Raw genomic sequence first — 4,066 nt, forward strand, 5'->3', positions numbered from 1 at the left:
GGGTAGCTATTTAGCCTGAATCATTTCTACAGGCAGAAGACACTTTTGTGAGGAGAAGCGAAAGGCCTTGACTTCTTGACCCCTAAGAGCTCCAAATCCATGTGGAATGGCAGATGGAAGCCAGGAACTCAGCTCCGTGCATGCTCTCTTTTAAAGCAATGCCTTTACTGAGATCTTCAGGGAAGGCCAATATTGACATGTTTTGAGAAACTTAGTGAGAAGCAGTGAGAAGCATTTGTCAATCCCCTGCTGTGCTCCTGCCATCTGCTCTCCTCAGCTTAAGGGAGAAATCACAGGCTTATGACATCTTATCCAGGGCATTGCTTTTCCTCATCAGAGAGCAATGGGAAGCTCTCTCTCCATGTGCCTTGTCCTATGGAGGCTGAGGTGTGGCATTGCTCACCCACCCCAGGCAGCACTGTTCAAGAGGACTCCATCTGGAACTGAGTTTCCTTTTGATGTACTCAAATGTGTTCACACACACTGGTAGAAATGAATCACACCCTATCTAAGTACCACTGTGCCCTAAATAAGGAATCTAGCCTGGAGTTTGCCAAGGGGCTAATTAGAGGCACTAGTCATGTGACCTGTTCTTACTCTAAACCATCTAGCAGGAATCATTATCCTTGCTGGAGGGAGATTTAGCCTTCAGATACTGTCCCTCGATTACTCGAGTGCAGGGAAGGAGTTCTGTACATTAGAATTGCCTAGTGACATAGCTCTTGAGTTTGCCATTCAGAAACAGCCAGGAATCTTGTCCCCTTTGCACTCTGAGTCAACCAGCTGAGCAAGTGAGAAAAGTAGGACTAAGGAACGAGCCCCTTATGTACTTCTTTGATGACATAGGAAAATATCTCTGGAAGAAATAAGACCCCCCCCAAAAAAAGTCAAGGAAACTAGACTGTGACACCCTAAAAATAAGACAGTGGGATAAAAGGCCAAATATAAAATGCTACTCAGAATACATCCCATAGGAAATGAAGTGATCTGATTGCATATAACTAGTGGCAGATGAAATTCATGGCCAAAACGGTAAATGACAGTACTAAAGGGTATCATCAAGCTTGAGAAAAGAAGGTAGTGACTGAAGAGCTGACTCTTTCAGAAAATGGTAAATACTATTAAGGAAGGAGCTGTTCTTGCCAGTGACCTCCATACTGATGAATCCAATGGAAACATCTCTAATCCTCTTCTTACTTAACTGCTCAAAAATATTCAATATGGTTAAACATTTCCTTCTTATTGATAATCTTTACTCCCTTTGCTTCTGTGACACCACACTCTTCTACTTACTCCTCATCAATCTCCTTTTCTGGGTCCTCCTCTTCCTACCAGCTAAATGTGATAGAGCCCCGGGGGCTGAATTCTGGTTCTCTTCTCTTAAGAGGAAATAAGAGCATAGTAGTTAAGAGAATGGACTCAGAAGCCAAACTTTCCGGTTTTGAATCTTATCTGCTACTTACTTAGTGTGAAATTGGGCAATTTGCCTAATCTATAAGTGCCTCAGGTTCTTCATCTGTAATATAGGGATAGTAATAGCACCTACCTTGCAGTGTTGTTGTAAAGATTAAATGAGTTAATGCATATAAAGCATTTTGAACAGTACCTAACATATAATAAACACTATATACATGTTTACTATTATTATTATCATCATCATTGCTATTATTATTATCATTACTATTATCATTATTATTATTCTCTTCTCTACCTATACACTTCTTCACTAATCTGATCCACTTTCATAATATTAAATACCAACCATAGTCAAATGACTCATAAATTTATATCCCCCACCTCTGACCTCTCCCATGACATCCAAAATAATAAATCTGTTTGTTTCACATATCCTCTGACATCTAATTGGCATTTCAAATTTAACATCTTAGTCTGCTCAGGCTGCTATAACAAAATACCATAGACTGGGTGGCTTAAACAACATAGTGATTTATTTCTCACAGTTCTGGAGAAATCCACAGACTGGGAAGTCCAACATCAAGGTGCCACCAGATTTGGTTCCTGACAAGCACCTTCCTCCTAGCTTGCAGATGTCTGCCTTCTCACTGTGTTCTCACGTGACAGAGTGAGAGAGAGAGAGAGAGAGAGAACAAGCTCTGGTTTCTCTCGCTCTTCTTACGCCCCACTCTCATGACCTCAGCTAAATTAACCACATCCCAAAGGCCCCACCTCCAAATACTATCGCACTGGGTGTTTGGGCTTCAACATACAAATTTGGTGCTGGTGGGTGGGGGTAGACACAGACATTCAGTCCATAATAACATGTCTTAAATGTAACTCTTGTTTTCCCTCCCAAGTCTGCTCCTTCCCCAGACATCCCTATTTCAATAAACATACCACTATCCACTCAGTTGTTCAAACCCAAAGCTAGGAATCATCCTTAATTCCTCCAGTCTCATCATCCCCAATATCCAATCCATTCACCAGTTATGATTGTCCTACCTCTAAAAGGTATTTCAAATATGACCATTTATCTTCATTTTCATTGCTTCCACTCCAGTTGCAGCTACTGGAACTTCTCACCTAGACTATGTCAATATGCTGTTAACTGGCTTCCCTTCTTCTTGTCCCCTTAAAATTCACACATCACACAACAGCCAAAGTGGGTTGTTAAAAATATAAATCACACTATGCCACTCCTTCACTTACAGCCTAGTAATAGCTTCTTATTGCATTTATGTTAATCCAAAATCCTTAACAGGGAGTGCAAGACCCTTAATGATCTGGTCTCTGCCTGTCTCTCCAACCTCATTTCCTGCCCCTCTGCTCCTCATTTACTAGGTGCCAGCCATCTTGGCCTCCTTTTCTTCTTTGAAAACTTTTATCTCTTTCTAAACTCAAGGCCTGTATATTGACTATTCCTTCCTAGTGAAATGATCATTCCCAGGCTCTTCATGTGGCTAGCCTCTTCATCCTTCAAACCTCAATGTCAGCATCACTCCTCAGAGGCCTTTCGTAACCATCCTTTCTAAATAAAGCAGCCGTCCAGTTATTTTCTATTTATTTACTTTATAAATATTTTATATTTATTTTTAACTTGTTTACTCATTCATTTTTTCCCCTCCCCTACTAGAATGTAACTTCACAAGGTGGGAAGTCTGTTTTGTTCACTGTGAATACCCCACAAATATTGTAGTGCCTGGCACATATCAGGTGCTCAGTAATTATTTGTTGAATGAATGAATGGATGTGAATGAATGAAACCACGTACTGAACACCTTTACTGTTCTAGGTGCTTCACTAACATCAGCTTATTTAATTCTCAGGATAAGACTTTGAAATATCTTTTAGTTTTCACTGCACAAAAGAAGAAACTGAGGCTCAGAGAACTATATAATTTACCAGGATCATACAGCTAGCATACAAATCCAAGTCTTCTGATTCTAAAAGTCTTCTACTTTCTGCTTCAACAAAATTTATTCATTCATTCATTGATTTATTCATTAAACAGTTATTGAACATCTATTTTGCACCTCTGTGCCAGGCCCTGGGGATAGAGAAATGAATAAGACACCACCTCCGCTCTGCACAGTTTTCAACCTAATTGTGGATACAGATAAGTAATCGGATAATTACACTAGTGGCAATAAATGCTACATTAGCTATCCTAGGGAAGGGAGAGGCAGTAGAGTGTAGGCTTTAGAGCCTGAATTCCTGGGTTTAAATTCCACTTAATTTAACATAAACGCACTTCCTAACTTTGTAACTTTTGGCAAGTTGCTTAACCTATACCTTAACCAATGCCTCAGTTTCTTTATCTGTAAAATGGGAATTAAAATAGAGTGCCAATATTACAGAATGATTGTGAGGATTAAATGAGTTAATACATGTAAAGTGCCTGGCACATAAGAAGTATGCAATAAAATGTTAGCTGTTTTTAGAGGTGCTTAAAAGGGGAGACAAGACAAGAGCAGTGTCCACTGATACCTTCCTGGAAGAAGTAAAGATGTCTGAGCTGAGCTTTGCAGAAATAGTAGATACAGTGGTCAGCTGGGTTTAGAAGGCTAGGAATGGCATTCCAGATAGAGGAAAACATTAAAAGGCCCTT

The sequence above is a fragment of the Balaenoptera musculus genome, chromosome X (genome assembly GCF_009873245.2).
Source record: "Balaenoptera musculus isolate JJ_BM4_2016_0621 chromosome X, mBalMus1.pri.v3, whole genome shotgun sequence".
Lineage (NCBI taxonomy): Eukaryota > Metazoa > Chordata > Mammalia > Artiodactyla > Balaenopteridae > Balaenoptera > Balaenoptera musculus.